Raw genomic sequence first — 20,960 nt, 5'->3', positions numbered from 1 at the left:
CCTGCTCCACGCCCTGCTGCTTGATCAGGCACTAGGGCAGATGGAAAGCGGTGAGGAACAGAGAACAAAGGGTTAACAATGGACTCTGTCCCTCCTGAAAGGAGGAAAACCGCTCTTGTTCTTTTGAGAAGAGATGGAAAGAATCCTGGGTTCTCACCCTAGCCACTTTTAAGGTAAATATATCTTTCCTAGATAAACCATGGATACCTCAGACTTTTATGGCCTAGGATATCTCCAGGGTCTGGGTTTCAGACCTTTTGAAATATAAATGCCTCGGGAGATAGTTCCTGAGATTTCCCAACACCTTGGGAGCTTGATTTAGGGACCTACTCCAGGCTGTTTAAGAGAAGTTTTATTCTCCTTTCTGATCTCTGAACACTAAACAAATGGATGCAGACCTAATTCTCACAGCATGTGAAGAGTCTAGGGAAGGTGTTACTTTTATAGGAACACAGAAATCCAAGGAGTTTTAATTCCCTTCCAAATGTTGATAAAGAAGTTCAAACACAAGAGACATAATAAAGGATTGTGATAATATGATGTGTAGGTGATATGTAAAATCTTCAAAGAAAATTTTCTTTTGATTGAAGGTTAAATGGTGGATGTAATTTCAATAGTGCATATAAGAGATGGTGATGATTTCTTATAATTTATACATAGTAAGTTTAATTTCTTATAATTTATATATGCTGCTAAGTAGCTTCAGTCGTGTCTGACCCCACAGATGGCAGCCCACCAGACTCCTCCATCCCTGGGATTCTCCAGGCAAGAACACTAGAGTGGGTTGCCATTTCCTTCTCCAGTGCATGAAAGTGAAAGTGAAAAGTATAAGTGACGTGGCTCAGTCGTGTCTGACTCTTAGCAACCCCATGGACTGCAGCCCACCAGGCTCCTCTATCCATGGGATTTTCCAGGCAAGCATACTGGATGGGGTGCCATTGCCTTCTCCATAATTTATATATAATAAAGTATAAATTTAAGAATTACTATTAATTTATAAGGTTTAAAAACAACGGAAAATTTACAATTGGTCCATTTTTTAGCAACCCACTCCAGTGTTCTTGCCTGGAGAATCCCAGGGATGGGGGAGCCTGGTGGGCTGCCATCTCTGGGGTCACACAGAGTCGGACACGACTGAAGCGACTTAGCAGCAGCATACCTAAATAAACTTTGCAAGACAAGAATCTTAGCAATCATATATCATCAACTTTGTATATAAAAAAATGAAGTGAATTTGTTTGATTAAAAAACTTAGGTAAAAAAATCTTAAACTTTATTCTCCTGTGATATCATTTTTTTTGTCAGCTCATCAAATTGAACTCTCTCCATTTGGGATTACACTGAAGCAAGATAGATACATTTTTATTTTCCCTAATTAAGAAGCTGGTATGAATAGTCTTATAGCTAATTATGTTTTTTTCCTTTCACTTTGGCTTTTTTTTTTTTTTGGATTACATAGAGAATGAGAATATTGTTCTGGATTTACTGCTGTGAAATACCTCAGATGACAGAGCATGCACTGTGAGAAAAGGCGTGTGCGAGGATGGTCAGTACAAAACAAAGACCAATTTTTCTCTAGAAATCGAGGAGAATATATCATCACATAATATTTTAGAACTTTCTTATGGCTAAGTAATTATTCAATGCAAAAGACAGTATAAACAGGTCCAAAGAACAAATTTCACTGCTAGTTGTCAACGTGGAGGCTAAACACAATTTGAAATTGAGCATATCATGGAAAATGAAACATATGTTCTTAAATACGACCAAATTTACATGTATTACAAAAATACATTTTTACTTGAGTATACTTCTCTGGTGGCTCAGATAGTAAAGAATCTGCCTGTAATGCAGGAGATCTGGGTTTGATCCCTGGGTTGGGAAGGTCCCCTGGAGAAAGGAATGGCTCCCCACTCCAGTGTTCTGGCCTGGAGAATTCCATGGACAGAGGAGTCTGGGAGGCTATAGTCCATGGGGTCACAAAGAGTTGGACATGACTGAGCGACCTTTGCTTTCACTTTTTTTCATGAAGTATTCAGTCAGAAATGTAAAATCAGAAACACTACACACAACTGAACTTTCATTTACGTCTTTTGCTTTTTCATTCCTTAAACATTATATATATTATGCTGTTTAATTCAACAAAGCAGTAATAGATGCAAAGAACATTCCACTTGAGAAAATACTTCTAAATTTAGTTTCTTAAAGTTGAAATTTTATGTTTGAATATTTAGTTAAAAGCCATTTTGGAAATAATAATGTTGATTAAATCTGATTTTTTGCCTATTAAAATTCAACTATTTTGTTCAAAATATTTTTCAATATGGAATTTACATTGTATTGTATGTAAACACTACCGTATTTTTAAAACTAAGACATTTGCCTTTGAGATGAATATGAACTTAAATTTCCCTCTTATTACAAGGTGCTTTCTATAAATGGAAAGCTTAATGTTCAAGTTATCAGGAACAAGCAAAATTCATGGAGAAATGAACAGTGAACACAGCAAGTCCTGCAGGGTTTTAAGTATCTGTCTTCTGAACTATAAAGCTTTGTTGACCTTATATGAATTGCTCACCCCACAATCCATTGCTGAAATATCAGTCCTCCTCTGCAGGCTGTTTTAAAATCCTGAATGATATATAGTGCAATGACTACATTTCGTCTTTGCTATGCGTGCTTCAAAAAACCCCGCTAACACGGAGATCTAAAGTGCCTGCTAAAATCTTTCTCAAAGATTGTTTGATCTTAAACTGTATTTAATGCTGAAGTGAAACATATTCCATGTCCAGGGAAATCATTCTAGTGATGAAACCCTTCAAAGCTTAAAACAGTATGGAAAGAACCTGCCTGCCTTCCAGAATTAGACTGTATGGAGGTAATTGAGCCAAATGGCAGTTTTATCCCCAAGTGAAATTACTTCCCCTGCATAGAATATGAAGCATCTGAAGATTTATCTGACATTCCTGATACCTCAGCAGTGACACTGATATTGAATGACACATTTGACATCAGGGAAGGATCATTTCTCTTTAGAATCCTCTATGTTTGTTAATTAAATGATCATTGCTGGGTGCATCTTCTTCATGAATATAAATTACTAGCCCAGGAAAGGGCTCATATTTGTATGCCATCTTTTATTATGAAGGATCTTCCAGGGTGTAATGAACCCATTTTACATTGCCATTTGACATGTTTAGAGACTGCCTCATTCAGCACTGTGACATCATCCTTAAGCTACTGTTACATTCAGGATGCAGTTTAGTAATAGACCAGTCTTCTCCTGTCATGTGGAAGTTAATTTTTTCTCTTAACTAGGCACATATTGCCAGCAGAATTCTGCACACTCAGACTTTTGATAATGGGCTCTGATAATTATCCATATTTCTTTCAACACCCTATTGACAATTGCTGACACGTTATTAAATTTGACTGTCGATTTTAATTTCCTGTTTGGCACTATTATTTAAACTCAGTGTGATTTCTGCATAACAGACTATGCTCCCATGCCTAGGTTTCTTATCAGACTATAAGCTTCATGAGGGCAGAGGTTTTTGTTCATTTCCTATGCATCTCAATGCATCAAACAGTGCCTGGCACATAGTAAATGCTCAAAAGTTTTTGTTGACTGAATTGATGATATAGATAAACAAGAAATAAGAAATATGTATATTTACAATGTTATCTTTATTAAAATAAAATATAATAATGGTCTAATTCCAAACTATATACTAGAAGTAATTTGTAACCTAATGTAGACTTCCCTGGTGGATTCAATGGTAAAGAATCCACCTGCTAGTTCAGGAGATATGGGTTCCATCCCTGCGTTGGAAAGATTACTCCAATATTCTTGGATGGAAAATCCCACCGGCAGAGGAGCCTGGTGGTCTACAGTCCATGGACATGACTGAGTGACTGAGAATGCATGCAAACTTGGAATAAATATAACAGAACTACAAATAACTGGAAAAAGTCTAATAACATCCCCATCTTAGTGGGCACTTATCATGCTTTCGTCATTCAATTTCTTTTTTCTATCTCTCTTTATACTGGGAACATTCTCATGAGAATCTTTAAGAGTCTTATTTCAAATCTAGTATCCCCACATTTTAGCCTCTTTTTCAGATATATTGTGAATTGTGTTTTATTGTCTAGAACACAGATTATTCCATTATATTATTTGCCTCATATATTTAAAAAATTTATTTTTTATGAAGAATAATTGCTCTACAATATTGTTTTCATTTCAGCCGTACATCAACACGAATTAGCCACAGGTGTACACATGTCCCCTCCCTCTTGAGTCACCCTCCCACTTCCCATCCTTTCCCACCCCTCTAGGTTGTTACAGAGCCCTGGTTTGAGCTCCCGGAGTCATAGAGCGAATCTCCATTGGTTGTCTGTTTTATGTGTGGTAGTGTGTATGCTTCCTTGCTGCTCTCTCCATTTGCCTCACCCGCTCCTTCCCCCCACCCGCCCATGTCCATAAGTCTGTTCTTTATGTCTCGCTGCCCTGCCAATAGGCTCATCAGTACCATCTTTCTAGATTCCATGTATATGCATTGACATACAGTGTTTGTTTTTCTCTTTCTGATTTACTTCACTCTGTATAATAGGCTCTAGGTTCAGCTACCGTCTTAGAACTGACTCAAATGCATCCCCTTCTACGGCTGAGTAATATTCCATTGTGTCTCTGTACTACACCTTCTTTATCCATTCATCTGTTGACGGACCTCTAGCTTGCTTCCACGTCCTAGCTATTGTAAATGGTGCTGCAGTGAACGTTGGGGTACAAGTGTCTTTTTCAGTTTTGCTTTCCTCAGGTATATTCCTAGAAGTGGTGTTGCTGGGTCATATGGTAGTTTTATTCTTAGTTTATAAGGGAGTCTCCATACTGTCTTCCATGGTGGCCATGTCAAATTACATTCCTCCCAGCAAAGCAAGAGGGTCTCCTTTTCTCCACACTCTCTCTAGCACTTGTTTGTGTATTTTTTGATGATGGCCATTCTGAACAGTGTGAGGTAATATCTCATTGTAGTTATGATTTGATTTCTCTAATAATGAACAATGTTGAGCATCTTTTCATGGTTTATTAGCTGTCTGTATGTCTTTGGGAAAATGTCTGTTTAGATCTTTTTCCCACTTTTTAATTGGGTTGTTTGTTTTTCTGGTATTGAGTTGTATGGGCTGCTTGTATGTTTTGGAGATTAATCCTTTGTCAGTTGTTTCACTTACTATTATTTTCTCCCATTCTGAGGGCTGTTTTTCACCTTGTTTATAGTTTCCTTTGCTGTGAAAAATATTTTAAGTTTAATTAGGTCCCACTTGTTTATTTTGTTTTTATTTCCATTATTCTAGGAGGTGGGTCATAGAGGATCTTGCTATGATTCATGTCATACAGTGTTCTGCCTATGTTTTCTTCTAAAAGTTTTATAGTTTCTGATCTATATTTAGGTCTTTAATTCATTTTGAGTTTATCTTTGTGTATGGTGTTAGGAAATGTTCTAATTTCATTCTTTTACATGTAGTTGTCCAGTTCTCCATTGTTATATGTTTATTGTAGTTCATTTTGGTATTAACTTTGTCTCATCCTCCATTTATACTTTTTTTTCTACAAAAGTTTGCAGAAAACATTTTCTTCAATGTTTGATAGAACTAACAAATATAACTATCTGAGCCTAAAGTTTTACTTTGTTGAGTTTTATTTTTGGTCTATTTTGCTGAACTTAACTATTGATATAAATGGGTGTTCTGCATCCATCCAAGTTACTGTGAGAGTGGTATTGCAATGTTCGGCTATGGTTGTGGAATTGTCTATTTCTCCCTTTAATTCTTCTCCCTGTCCATTACTAATTCCCAGAGCTTGCTCAAACTCATGTCCACTGAGTCAGTGATGCCATCCAACCATCTCATCCTCTGTCATCCCCTTCTCCTCCCGCCTTCAATCTTTCCCAGCATCAGAGTCTTTTCAAATGAGTCAATTCTTCACATCAGGTGGCCAAAGTATTGGAGTTTCAGCTTCAATATTCCAATGAATATTCAGGACTGATTTCCTTTAGGGTGGACTGGTTGGATCTCCTTGCAGTCCGAGCCACTTTCAAGAGTCTTCTCCAACACTACAGTTCAAAAGCGTCAATTCTTTGGTGCTCAGCTTTCTTTATAGTCCAACTCTCACATCCATACATGACCACTGGAAAAACCATAGCTTTAACTAGATGGACCTTTCTTGGCAAAATAATGTCTCTGCTTTTTAATATGGTGTCTAGGTTGGTCACAACTTTTCTTCCAAGGAGTAAGTATTTTTTAATTTCATGGTTGCATTCACCATCTGCAGTGATTTTGGAGCCCCCCAAAATAAAGTCTGTCACTGTTTCCACTGTTTCCCATCTATTTGCCAAGAAGTGATGGGACTGGATGCCATGATCTTAGTTTTCTGAATGTTAAGCTTTAAGCCAACTTTTTCACTCTCCTCTTTCACTTTCATCAAAAGACTCATTAGTTCTTCACTTTCTGCCATAAGGCTGGTGTCATCTGCAAATCTGAGGTTATTGATATTTCTCCTGGCAATCTTGATTCCAGCTTGTGCTTCCTACAGCCCAGCATTTCTCATGATGTACTCTGCATATAAGTTAAATAAGCAGGGTGACAATATGCAGCCTTGACGTACTCCTTTTCCTATTTGGAACAAGTCTGTTGTTCCATGTCAAGTTCTAACCGTCGTTTCCTGACCTGCATACATAAATTATACATTTTATGTTTACTAAATGTCGCTCTTTATTTCTGGTGTGCTCATGCTAGTTTCTCAGGTGTGTCCAACTCTTTTGTGATCCCATGGACTGTAGCCCACCAGGCTCCTCTGTCCATGGGGTTTTCCAGGCAAGTTTACTGGAGTGGGTTGCCATTTCCTACTCCAAGGGATCTTCCTGACCCAGGGATCAAACCTGCATTTCCAGTGTCTCCTGTATTGACAGGTGGATTCTTTACCATTGAACCACCTCGGAAGCCCTTCTTTCTGGCGTCACTCTTCTCGCTGAAGTTAACGTCATTTGATATTACTGTATCCTTTCTATGTTTATAGTTTGTATGATATACTCTGTCACTATCTGTTTACTTTTAACCTGTTTTCATTTTGTATTATAATGTGTCCCTTCTAGGCAACTTGTGAATAGGTTTTTCATTTTTAAAAACTCTGCCAATCTCTACCTTTTAATGGAAATATTTAGATCAATGACATTTAATGTAATTTTTGATTGGTTGAGCTTAGTTCTACCATTCTTAATGTTCCATGTATATCCTCTATTCTTCCCATTGTTCTCATTTTACTGTCTTCTTTTGAATTATTTGAATATTTTTAACATTCTATTTTAACCTGTCTGTTGGATATTTGGTAAATATTTTTTGTATTGCATTGCAATTTATTAATACATAACTAAACATGTACCATCTACTTGGAATTAATATTGTGCCACTTATTTCTTTTTTAGAGTTATTTTATAATTATAGCTTTTAGTTTATAGCTTTTTTGTTATTTTAGTTGTATACCAGCTATAAAATTAACAATTTATTCCTACATTTCTGTTGTTGTTCAGCATCAGAGTCTTTTCCAATGAGTCAAATCTTCCCATGAGGTGGCCAAAGTACTGGAGTTTCAGCTTTAGCATCATTCCTTCCAAAGAACACCCAGGGCTGATCTCCTTCAGAATGGACTGGTTGGATCTCCTTGCAGTCCAAGGGACTCTCAAGAGTCTTCTCCAACACCACAGTTCAAAATCATCAATTCTTTGGCACTCAGCTTTCTTCACAGTCCAACTCTCACATCCATACATGGCCACTGGAAAAACCATAGCCTTGACTAGATGGGCCTTTGTCGGCAAAGTAATGTCTCTGCTTTTGAATATGCTATCTAGGTTGGTCATAACTTTCCTTCCAAGGAGTAAGTGTCTTTGAATTTCATGGCTACAGTCACCATCTGCAGTGATTTTGGAGCCCAAAAAAAATAAAGTCTGCCACTGTTTCCCCAACTATTTCCCATAAAGTGATGGGACCAGATGCCATGATCTTTGTTTTCTGAATGTTGAGCTTTAAGCCAAGTTTTTCACTCTCCTCTTTCACTTTCATCAAGAGGCTTTTTAGTTCCTCTTCAGTTTCTGCCATAAGGGTGGTGTCATCTGCATATCTGAGGTTATTGATATTCCTCCCGGCAATCTTGATTCCAGCTTGTGCTTCTTCCAGTCCAGCATTTCTCATGATGTACTCTGCATATAAGTTAAATAAGCAGGGTGACAATAAACAGCCTTGACGTACTCCTTTTCCTGTTTGGAACCAGTCTGTTGTTCCATGTCCATTTCTAACTGTTGCTTCCTGACCTGCATACAGATTTCTCAAGAGGCAGGTCAGGTGGTCTGGTATTCCCATCTCTTTCAGAATTTTCCACAGTTTATTGTGATCCACACAGTCAAAGGCTTTGACATAGTCAATAAAGCAGAAATAGATGTTTTTCTGGAACTCTCTTGCTTTTTCAATGATCACCACTCATTTAAAATGTAAAAACATTGCAACCAGATAGATTCCTTAACCCCGACGTTTCACTGACTTTGTTATACTTTTCATATGTATGACATCTACAGATATTAAATGCAATAATAATGAAAAAAATAGTCATATATATTTTTGAAGGAAAAATGATTTTATATTTAACTCTTGGTGACAATTGCTCTTGGTTCTGAAAAGTCTCTTTACTTTGTCTTCATTTCTAAAATAAATATACATATTTTTGCTGGATATAGAACTCTATGTTGAGAGTGTTTCCTTTTTATTTTTTGACATTGATTTGTTCCATACATGTGTAGTTCAAGTGTTAAGATTGTTACTTGTGCAAGTTCATGTATGAAACTAGGGGATATTCTGTTATTCTCTTGGGTATTTCTTCTTTTCTGCTCTCAGGGCTCTCTATGATTCCACTCAGAAGTATGGTGGGGAAGCTATTGGAGTCCTTGGCTGGGTAGAACTCTTCATCACTCTCCATTACTATGACTGACTCTTAGGGCAAGTCATGTGAAGGAAAAAAATCTGAAAATCCAACCCTGTGCAAGTTGATTCTCTAAGTTTTGACTCACTTGAAGAATCAGACTACCTTTCAAAGTTTTCATGTTGTTTGCTTTGAATTTTGTCTAAAATTTATAGCTGAAATCAGAAGAAAGAATGGACCATAGGAAGTTTGTACCAGGCACTAGTGGTAAAGAACCCACCTGCCAATGCAGGAGGCGTAAGAGATGCACTTTCATTCCCTGGGTCTGGAAGATCTCCTGAAGGAGGGTGCAGCAATCCACTCCAGGAGTCTAGCCTGGAGAATCCCTGTCAGGCTCCCAGTCCACGGGGTCACAGAGTCGGACATGACTGAAACAACTTGGCATGCATGCAGGCATGGACCCATAAAGCAAAGGCAAAGCTCCTGTGTCTTGTCTCCTTAGCCTCTGCCATATTTGTACTTTTGTCTCCCTTTTCACTGGAGATTTTATACATTTCTGTTTTTCTTCTTAATGACACTTGCAAGATATTTGATTAATACTTTTCAAATGAATCTTTATTTTCTGTCTTTAATTTCTGATTTGTTCCTCTCTATCATCCTTTATTGCTTTTTCTAAATTTGGAAAAATATTCTAAAATTAGAGATGTAGCTAATTAATTTGAACCCTTTCCCTGGTGATTCAGATTGTAAAGAATATGCCTGTAACGCAGGAGACCTGGGTTCCATCCCTGGGTGGGGAACATTCCTTGGAGAAGAGAATGGCTACCCACTCCAGTATTCTTGCCTGGGGAGTTCCATGAATGGAGAAGCCTGACAGGCTATAGTCCAAAGGGTTTCAAAGAGTTGGGCATGACTGAACCACTAACTATATTAAAGTATAAGCATTTAAATGATAAAGTTTTCTTTTTAGCAGCTTTATTGAGGTATAATTGATAAACAAAAAACTGTACATATTTAATATGTGCAATTGATAGGTTTGGGCATATGAAAACATCCATCATTGCAATCATATCCATCATAGACATACTCAACACCTCCTAGAGTTTCTTTGCATATCTCCCACTTTTTTTTTTGTAGTACTAATACTTTACAGGTTACTCTTTTAACAAATCTTGAAAAGCACAATGCCATGTTAACTAAAGACACTGTCATACAGCAGATCTCTAGAACCAACTTATCTAGCATAGCTGAAACATTAGACATTCTGAACAATTGTTACCTGTTTCCCTCAACCTCCAGTTCCTGGAAAACACTATTGTATTCTTTGCTTCTATGAGTTCGAATTGATGCTTTTGAACTGGTGTTGAAGATTCTTGAGAGTTCTTTGGACTGCAAAAAGATCAAACCACTTAATCCTAAATGAAATCAGTCCTGAATATTCATTGGAAGGACTGATGCTGAAGCTGAAGCTCCAATACTTTGGCCACCTGATGTGAAGAACTGACTCATTTGAAAATACCCTGATGCTGGGAAAGATTGAAGGCAGGAGGAGAAGGGGATGACAGAGGATGAGATGGTTGGATGGAATCACCGACTCAACGCACATGAGTTTGAGTAAACTCCAGGATTTGGTGATGGACAGGGAGGCCTGGCATGCTGCTGTCCATGGGGTTGCAAAGGGCCAGACATGACTGAGTGACTGAACTGAACAGGTATATGAAAAGATGTTCAGCACCACTAAACAACAGGTAACTACAAAAACTACAATGTGATATCACCTTACAGCCATTAGAATGGCCATGATCAACGAAAGAGACAATAAGAAGTGGTGGGGAAGATGTGGAGAAATTGGAGCCCTTGTATATTATTGGTTATGAGAAATGATGCGGCCATTATGGAAAAAAGTATGAAAGGTAATTAAAAAATTAAAAGTAGAATTACCATTTGATTAGGTAATCCTCTTGAATATTTATCCAAATGAATTGAAATCAGGATCTTCAAGATATGTTTTTACTCCCATTGTCCATTGCAGCATTATTCCCACAAGCCAAGAAGTAAAGATCTAAATGTCTATTTAGGTATTAATGAATGAAGAAAACGTGGTATACATATACAACGGAATATCACTCGTTCTTACAAGGGAATTCTGTCATATGCTACAAAAACATGGATAACTTAACTAAATGGAATAAGCCAGTCACAGAAGGTCAAATACTACATGATTGCACTTTTGTGAGTTCTCAAAGTAGACAAACTCGTAGAAGCAGAAAGTAGAACAGTGGTTGCTAGGGGCTGGAAGTGGGAACTGGGGGGAGATGCTGTTTAATGGGTTTAGAGTTTCAGTTGTGCAAGGTGAAAAAATTCTAGAGATTTGCTGTAAAATTCTCTGCATCTAAAACTGCATTGTACTGTATTCCTTAAGAAATGTTAACAGGCTAGATTTCATGGCGTGCACTATTTATTATGCAGAAAGTAAGATCTAAGATTACTGCGTGAAAACAACATTATTGTACTTTGCTCCTTTTCCACAGTACTTTGGATAGTTTTAGGCCTGTGCTAGGTACTACATGGATACTACAGAGTTCTTAGAGGTTGTAAAACAGGTCAGTGCTGCCATATTTTATTAGGTTGGCCAAAATGTTCACTTGGGATTTCCGCAACATCTTACGTCAGATGTTGTTGATGTTAACATCTAACATCTTATGGAAAAACCCAAATGAACCTTTTGGCCAACAAGGAGCCATAGATCCGGAGATGAAAAGAGATTAATTTCAGGTCTACAGTGGTGCTAATGGTAAAAAACCTTGATGCCAACTCAGGAGACATAAGAGATGCAGGTTTGATCCCTGGGTCAGGAAGGTCCCCTGGAGAAGAGAATGGTAACCCACTTCAGTATTCTTGCCGAGATAATCCCATAGATGGAGGACCCTGGTGGGATATAGTCCATGGAGTCAAAAAGAGTCAGACACAACTGAAGTGACTTAACACATATGCAGTCAACTCTAAAACTGTAGAGCTTTTCCTTCAAGCTTTGTACTTTTTGTATGGTACCATCAATATCTTCTTTTCTAAATTGCTTTAAATGAGGCAGTCTAATTCTCCAACTGGTAAAATTAAAGCATTCTGGTGCTACTTTTGGCATCAATTACTATGTTCAGAAATTGCAAAGAAAAAGAAGGTGCAAAGAAAAATAGAAATTGAGATTATAGTCTTATGCAGTAGTCTGAATAAGGAAAAAACTACTTAAAATTGAGAGGGAATGATTTTGTGTGTGTATTTGTGGAGACTGGTAGAAGAAATTTGAATCTAGAAAATTAAAATATGCAAATGAATTATAAAGATATCTTTCTTTGGTTTCCTTAGGACAGGGAAAGCATAAAAAGTGTTCATGGGAAACGTTATGAAAAAATTCTCATAGTTGCCGATCATTAAAACTTAGTCAGATGGGAGATTGTGTTAGATAACAAATATCACTTTTGTTTTTAAGAAATATGATCAGTAGAGAAAAAAAAACTACCTTTTGATGTTGATTATTTTCAGTACTGCTTGGCAGTCATGATGGTATCATTTGATATATCCCTCTGATTTTTCTTTATGTCTTGGAAGAAAGATTAAATGATTTCAAGTCTCTCTCTCATATTTTCTCAAATATATCCACAAATTAGGCTAAAGAATGGGAAATGTTTCTGGAAGGAAGAGAACCTTCAGGCAAAACTTTTGAGATTGATTTTTTTTCTCATGTACTATAACAGTAAATCTTATGAGACTTATGTCCACATAAGGACTTGTGTCTTTTTAATATGAAAATATTTCTTTTTCTAAAGCTGAATAATATTCCATTGTATATATATATACCACCATTTGTGACTACATGGATGAACCTGGGGGACACCGTGCTAAGTGAAGTAAGCCAGAAACAGAAAGAAAAATACTGCACAATTTTACTTGTATGTGAAATCTAAAACGGCCAAATTCATAGAAGCAGAGATTAGAATGGTGGTCCCCAGAGGTGGGGAGGTAGGGTAAGTGGGTGACTGTTGGTCAGTGTCCAAAGTGGCAGTGACGTAGGATGAACACAGCTTCAGAGACCTAATCTACAGCAGGGTGACTAGAGTTAGTAATAAACCTGTACTGTAGGGCTACCCTCGTGGCTCAGAGGTAAAGAATCTGCATGAGAGGCGACTTTGATCCCTGGTCTGGGCTGATCCCACGTGCCACGGAGCAACTAAGCCCATGTGGCGCAACCACTGAGCCTGTGCTCTAGAGCCAGGGAACCATGACTGCTGGGCCCATGTGCTGCAGCTACTGAAGCCCACGTGCCCTGGAGCCTGTGCTAGGCAACAAGAGAAGCCAGGGCAATGGGAAGCCCGCACACCGCAGCTAGAGAGTAGACCCTACTCCTGCAACCAGAGAAAAGCCCGTGCAGCAATGAAGACCCAGCACAGCCATAAATAAATAGATAAAATGCTACTGTATTGTATACTAAAAGCTTGCAGAGAGTAGATTTCAGATGCTCTCATCACTACACTGGAGAAGGCAATGGCACCCCACTCTACTACTTTTGCCTGGAAAATTCCATGGACGGAGGACCCTGGTAGGCTGCAGTCCATGGAGTCGTGAAGAGTTGGACACGACTGAGCGACTTCACTTTCACTTTTCACTTTCATGCGTTGGAGAAGGAAATGGCAACCCACTCCAGTGTTCTTGCCTGAAGAATCCCAGGGACGGGGGAATCTGGTGGGCTGCCGTCTATGGGGTCGCACAGAGTCGGGCACGACTGAAGTGACTTAGCAGCAGCAGCAGCATCTCTACACACACACAAAAGTGACTATGTTCAGTTCAGTTCAGTTGCTCAGTTGTGTCCAACTCTTTGCGACCCCATGGATGGCAGCACGCCTGTCCATCACCAGCTCCTGGAGTTTACTCAAAGTCATGTCCCTTGAGTGGGTAATGCCATCCAACCCTCTCATCCTCTGTCATCCCCTCCTCCTCCTGCCTTCAGTCTTTCCCAGCATCAGGGTCTTTTCGAATGAGTCAGCTCTTCGCATCATAACTATGTAAGGAGATGGATGTGTTACTTAGTTTGACTGTAGTAATCATTTCACTGTATATATCAAAACATCATATTTCATACCTTAAAAATTATATTAAAAATAAATGAATAATGGGAAAAGTACTCTTTTTGCATTCATATTGAAGGAGAGCCCCTGGTATTCTGAATATTATAGACCATGACTAAGCCTTGACTACCTATGGAGGGACAGAATTAAGAAGAGGGACCATGTTTTTCTGATACTATTTCCCTGTCCACTGTTGTTCATAAAGCAGGGGAATGATTTTCCAGACTCTCTACCAGATGCCTGAAATGTTATCCTCAACAACACTCTGTTAAGAGTCTCTTTGGCATCATGTAGCTGCTCTTTTCCCAACAAACTGGGCTTCCTGCAGCATTAGCTTTGCTTAAATAAACAGGTTAGCATTGGCACATGAGGCACAGAATATCACAGAACATATGGGCAATCAGCAAAGCATGTTACTTGGTAAATAAGTAGCACACAAAGATGGAAATTGAATAGACAGAAAAGTAAAAAATAAAAATATTAGGACTTGCTGAAATAGATGTGCATTTATATGTACATCTATATTAACATATATCAATATCTTCATACATTTAGGAGATAAGAAAAATAGTTTTTCTCTTTTCCTCTTAATGACAAGGAAGTGGTCCAGATGTGTGCATTCATCTCTGATTTGAATGAAAGATGTGAATATATTTTCAGGAATAAAGCATATTTTATCTCAAAGAGCACTGCCTTATCATTCATACATTTATACTAGGGAAAATGCATCAAACTTCCACTTAAAATTCAGTATACGTGGTAGCAATTGTAGAATTGATCATCAGAAATTTCAGCAGATTGTAAAATTTTCATTTGAATTGGTACACGCTATTTCTGGTCATTATAGCCATTTCCTCTTCTCTGCCATTTTTTTTTTTTTAACAGGAAAAAGATTGGTGGAGGAATAGCTGAGTGAATTACTCATTCAGAAAGAATGTCTACTAGGCAGACTTTATTACAAGCATATCTATAAGGTCACATCATAGAACAAAAACCAAAGTTCTAAAACAAGAGTTTCTGTGCCCAAGAATACACATATCTTTGGAAGGCCTGATTGTCTAAAAATATTGTTTTTCATTTATTGACAGTTCACATGTTATCACTGACAATTTTGTCAATGGTCCAAGTGATGAAAAAGTGTACTGCCATTGTATCTCACCACAAAACTAAGCACTTGTCAGATATTCAATATAAACTTGAATAAGAAATATTCTCATCAGAAAATATTTTTAGTGTAATAGATAAAAGTGAAACCACATAAATTGTGTTTTTAAGAAAAGCAAAACTGACTGGCATTGGTCTACTTCAGGGCTTCCCTGGTGTCTCAGATGGTAAGAATCCACCTGTAATGAGGGAGACCTGGGTTCAATCCCTGGGTTGGGAAGATCCCCTGGAGAAGGGAACAGCTACCCACTCCAGTATTCTTGCCTGGAGGATTCCATGGACAGAAGAGCCTGGCAGGTTACAGTCCCTGGGATCACAAACGTATAATTCAGGGCTTCCCTGATGACTCAAAGGATAAAGAATCCACCTGTGATGCAGGAGACACAGGAGCCGTAGGTTCGATCCCTGAATCGGAAAGATCTCCTGGAGAAGGAAATGGCATCCCCCTCCAGTATTCTTGCTGAAAAATCCCATGGACAGAAGAGCCTGGCAGGCTATTGTCCAAAGGGTCACAAAGAGCTGGACATAACTGAATATGAGCACAATCAGGCATGGTATACTTCAGCGAGATATAAGTAGAAGATGTTTGAGTATAGTTTGCAGGAAAATTTAGCTTTCTAGTAAAAGGTGCAAATATAACTAATAGTGTGCCTTTAGCCCTTCCTCCCAGTTTGAAGACCTGTGTGACTTCAAACTGTGTGACTGTGAAGAAAAAGTTGAAAAATTGCAGAGAAGTCAGTCCTGACATTTTTGAGCTGCTAAACCAAAGAGAGAGATCCCCTAACTTCAGAGAGTCTGAAATGTGAGAAAAATAAACCGTATATTTTAATGCCACTATTAGGCTTTATCTTGCTTACACTTTAATGCATTTCTGATTGATACAGTGGCACATGAACAAAAGTTGCCAGTTCAATGGAACACACTGAAAATGTATTAAAGAGGGAAGAGGTTTTTTGATAAAACAGCATCTTGAAAAGACCAGAAAGGATAGAACGAAATAACAGGTTTTTGTTTTTTAAAGAAAAGAATGAACTAAAAGGATAATGGAATAGACATCCCTGATCTTCAAGATTTTTGGCTTCAGGTTCATCTGTAAGATGAAACGGGCTCAGACTAAATGACCTTCCAAGTTCCCTTTATTTCTATAACTCTGTGATTATAATAATAGCTGTTCTTTCTCTGAGCCTGGAAGTTGTATAAACATAGGGGCATTGATTCTTGGATGTGAGGAAGAAAGTGTATATGGCCTCAGTTTTCTCCATAAAATCAATGCAGGTTGAACAGAGGGGTCGCTGAGCACCGGTGAAGGTCAGGTTGAAGTTGTACAACATGAATTATTCAGGCACTAAGACTGTAGTGTTCTGCTCTTCCTCCAGAAGCGCTCTTCAAGGAGGACCAGAAGTAGAGGGGTGAACTGCATAGGGGATTCTCTGAGAAACATGGGTATAAAAAAATCAAAGTGCAGGACGGAAGGATATGTGTACAACAAAAATAAAACATCAGAATTATCTATGAGTAATGTCTACAGTTTTTTAAAAAAGCAAATCATCTGACACTTGAGAATATCAAAAGTAAGAAAAGTTTATTATATATTTTACAGTTCTTTTAAGCATTAAGATGAATGAGGAAAGGATAGGTAATGTAGTATTTACAGATTTTATTTATTTAACGCAAGTATCTACATTGCTTACCAAAGCACTATGATGTTGACAAGAAGGAGGCAAGGGTAATTGATTCTATTTTTACTTCTCTTTTCTCTACTAAAGAAAATTTTCAAAAAAAAAAAAAAAGGTTTAAATTCTATATCAACAACAAATAATCAAATAGCAGGATCACACAAGATATACTCACAGTGTTTAACCACTTCATTACTCCGTTTTCTAAGTCCAGGTTCAGTATATGGGAAGAGTCTGAGGTTTTAAAGATGGGTTCTCAGAAACTCTTGAAACCTGAGAGATTATGGTAAATGGAAGTACCATTTTAACTGGAACGAATTGAATGTTCTAATTTATAAAATTATAAACTCAAATTGGAAGTCTTATCAAAATCATCAAACTCTATTTAGAAAATGCAAATTAGGAAAACTTGAGATCAATGAGTGAATTTAACTCAGATGACCATTATATATACTACTCTGGGCAGGAATCCCTTAGAAGAAATGAAGTAGCCATCATGGTCAACAAAAGAGTCCAAAATGCAGTACTTGGATACAATCTCAAAAACGACAGAATGATCTCTGTTCGTTTCCAAGGCAAACCATTTAATATCACAGTAATCCAAGTCTATGTCCCAACCAGTAATGCTGAAGAAGCTGATGTTGAATGGTTCTATGAAGACCTACAAGACCTTTTAGAACTAACACCCAAAAAAGATGTCCTTTTCATTATAGGGAACTGGATTGCAAAAGTAGGAAGTCAAGAAACACCTGGAGTAACAGGCAAATTTGGCTTTGGAATACAGAGGGAAGCAGGGCAAAGACTAATAGAGTTTTGCCAAGAGAACGCACTGGTCACAGCAAACACCCTCTTCCAACAACGCAAGAGAAGACTCTACACATGGACATCACCAGATGGGCATCCCAGAAATCAGACTGATTATATTCTTTGCAGCCAAAGATGGAGAAGCTCTATATAGTCAGCAAAAACAAGACTGGGAGCTGACTGTGGCTCAGATCATGAACTCCTTATTGCCAAATTCAGACTTAAATTGAAGAAAGTAGGGAAAACCACTAGACCATTCAGAAAGTGAAAGTGAAGTCACTCAGTTGTGTCCGACTCTTTGCGATCCCATGGACTGTAGGCTATCATCAGGTTCCTCCATCCATGGGATTTTCCAGGCAAGAGTGCTGGAGTGGATTGCCATTTCCTTCTCCAGGGGATCTTCCCAACCCAGGAATTGAACCTGGGTCTTCCGCATTGCAGGCAGACACTTTACCATCTGAGCCACCAGGGAATCCCTGACCATTCAGGTATGGCCTAAATCAAATCCCTTATGATTATACAGTGGAAGTGAGAAATAGATTTAAGGGATTAGATTTAATAGATAGAGTGCCTGATGAACTGTGGATGGAGGATCGTGACATTGTATAGGAGACAGGGATCAAGACCATCCCCATGGAAAAGAAATGCAAAAAAGCAAAATGGCTGTCTGGGGAGGCCTTACATATAGCTGTGAAAAGAAGAGAAGCGAAAAGCAAAGGAGAAAAGGAAACGCATAAGCATCTGAATGCAGAGTTCCAAAGAATAGCTAGGAGAGATAAGAAAGCCTTCCTCAGCGATCAATGCAAAGAAATAGAGGAAAAGAACAGAATGGGAAAGACTAGAGATCTCTTCAAGACAATTAGAGATACCAAGGGAACATTTCATGCAAAGATGGGCTCAATAAAGGACAGAAATGGTATGGACCTAACAGAAGCAGAAGATATTAAGAAGAGGTGGCAAGAATACACAGAAGAACTGTACAAAAAAGATCTTCATGGCCCAGATAATCACGACGGTGTGATCACTCACCTAGAGCCAGACATCCTGGAATGTGAAGTCAAGTGGGCCTTAGAAAGCATCACTACAGACAAAGCTAGTGGAGGTGATGGAATTCCAGTTGAGCTATTTCAAGTCCTGAAAGATGATGCTGTGAAAGTGCTACACTCAATATGCCAGCAAATTTAGAAAACTCAGCAGTGGCCACAGGACTGGAAAAGGTCAGTTTTCATTCCAATCCCAAAGAAAGGTAATGCCAAAGAATGCTCAAACTACCACACAATTGCACTCATCTCACATACTAGTAAGGTAATGCTCAAAATTCTCCAAGCCAGGCTTGAGCAATATGTGAACCATGAACTTCCAGATGTTCAAGCTGGTTTTAGAAAAGGCAGAGGAACCAGAGGTCAAATTGCCGACATCCACTGGATCACTGAAAAAGCAAAAGTGTTCCAGAAAAAGATCTATTTCTGCTTTATTGACTATTCCAAAGCCTTTGACTGTGTGGATCACAGTAAACTGTGGAAAATTCTGAAAGAGATGGGAATACCAGACCACCTTACCTGCTTATTGAGAAACCTGTATATAGGTCAGGAAGCAACAGTTAGAACAGGACATGGAACAACAGACTGGTTCTAAATAGGAAAAGGAGTACATCAGGTTGTATATTGTCACCCTGCTTATTTAACTTATATTCAGAGTACATCATGAGAAATGCTGGGCTGGAAGAAGCACAAGCTGGAATCAAGATTGCCAGGAAAAATATCAATCACCTCAGATATGCAGATGACACCACCCTTATGGCAGAAAGTGAAGAGGAGCTAAAAAACCTCTTGATGAAAGTGAAAGAGGAGAGTGAAAACGTTGGCCTAAAGTTCAACATTCAGAAAACGAAGATCATGGCATCTGGTCCCTTCACTTCATGGGAAATAGATGGGGAAACAGTGGAAACAGTGTCAGTTTATTTTTGGGGGGCTCCAAAATCACTGCAGATGGTGATTTCGGCCATGGAATTAAAAGATGCTTACTCCTTGGAAGGAAAGTTATGACCAACTTAGATAGCACATTGAAAAGCAGAGACATTACTTTGCCAACAAAGGTCTGTCTAGTCAAGGCTATGGTTTTTCCAGTAGTCATGTATGGATGTGAAAGTTGGACCATGAAGAAAGCTGAGCACCACAGATTTGATGCTTTTGAACTGTGGTGTTGGAGAAGACTCTTGAGAGTCCCTTGGCCTGCAAGGAGATCCAACCAGTCCATTCTAAAGGAGATCAGTCCTGGGTGTTCTTCGGAAAGACTGATGCTAAAGCTGAAACTCCAATACTTTGGCCACCTGATGTGAAGTGTTGACTCATTGGAAAAGACTCTGATGCTGTGAAGGATTAGGGGCAGGAGGAGAAGGGAACGACAGAGGATGAGATGGCTGGATGGCATAACTGACTTGATGGATATGAGTTTGAGTGAACTCCAGGAGTTGGTGATGGACAGGGAGGCCTGGTGAGCTGCAATTCATGGGGTAGCAGAGAGTCAGATATGACTGAGCAACTGAACTGAACTGAATTGAGATCAATACCCACCAAAATTACACAATGTCTTATCGTATAATTGAGGTGAAAACAAATGGAAAGTGAAGACGTGAAGATGAAAAGCTGTCTTGGGCTCACTAAGAACAAGTCATTTCAAATTAATCCACTTATATTTTACTGATACAAATTCTACCCGACTGATACACTGCTGGTCTAGTGGTATAGTACAGGATCTCCAAATTCTACTGGATTGGTGAATTAGTATTAATCCAAATATTTGGCTGAGATTTATTGATGGTATGCTCTGTGAGAACATGGTGCTAATTTTGAAGTGTGAAAATGTTCGTCGTCCAGTCACATCTGACACTTTGCGACCCTTTGGACTGTAAGCAGCCAGGCTCCTCTGTTCATGGAATTTTCTTGGCAAGAATACTGGTGTGGATAGCCATTGCCTTCTGCAGGGTATCTTCCCAGCCCAGAGATTGCACCTGGGTTTCCTGCATTGCAGGCAGATTCTTTACTGTCTGAGCCACCAGGGAAGCCCTCAAACAGAAACCAGTGAAATTGGTACTCTGTCAGGCTCCTCTCTACATGGGATTATCCAGACAAGAATACTGGAGTGGGCAGCCATTCCCTTCTCCAAGGAATCTTCTCATTCCAGGGACTGAATCCAGGTCTCCCACATTGCAGGCAGATTCTTTACCAT

The 20,960-nt window shown here is 38.7% G+C and overlaps 1 non-coding gene across 1 annotated transcript; it reads right to left on the bottom strand.

The window, feature by feature from the left end:
- Window positions 18,133–18,204, bottom strand: TRNAC-GCA. The gene has a single exon. It is a non-coding gene; the product is annotated as a tRNA-Cys (tRNA).

This window comes from Capra hircus, chromosome 4 (genome assembly GCF_001704415.2).
Source record: "Capra hircus breed San Clemente chromosome 4, ASM170441v1, whole genome shotgun sequence".
In the NCBI taxonomy this organism is placed as follows: Eukaryota; Metazoa; Chordata; class Mammalia; order Artiodactyla; family Bovidae; genus Capra; species Capra hircus.
This window is presented reverse-complemented; position numbering and strand designations above follow the sequence as displayed.